This window comes from Odontomachus brunneus, unplaced genomic scaffold, assembly GCF_010583005.1.
Source record: "Odontomachus brunneus isolate Ranch 3 - 2012 unplaced genomic scaffold, Obru_v1 Obru_scaffold_048, whole genome shotgun sequence".
Classification (NCBI taxonomy): Eukaryota; Metazoa; Arthropoda; class Insecta; order Hymenoptera; family Formicidae; genus Odontomachus; species Odontomachus brunneus.
Genome location: NW_022639498.1, coordinates 385056 through 385300, shown reverse-complemented (window position 1 = coordinate 385300; position 245 = coordinate 385056).

The window sequence follows — 245 nt, the reverse complement described above, 5'->3', positions numbered from 1 at the left end:
ATCCCTTATAGAAATATCATACTAAGAATCATTGTTAATCACTTATTTTTAGTTTTAAAAATACTGGATAATAAGTAATTATCAATGATTCTTAGTATGATATTTCTATAAGGGATGTTCGCAAATGTTTGACGAAACGGTAAATTGCGTTGGAGATATCTTCCTGCATAAATATGCCTTACTTCACGTGAGTTCCTTACAAAAGAACTCTTTTCTCGAAGATAGCGGTGAATATTTGCAAATGT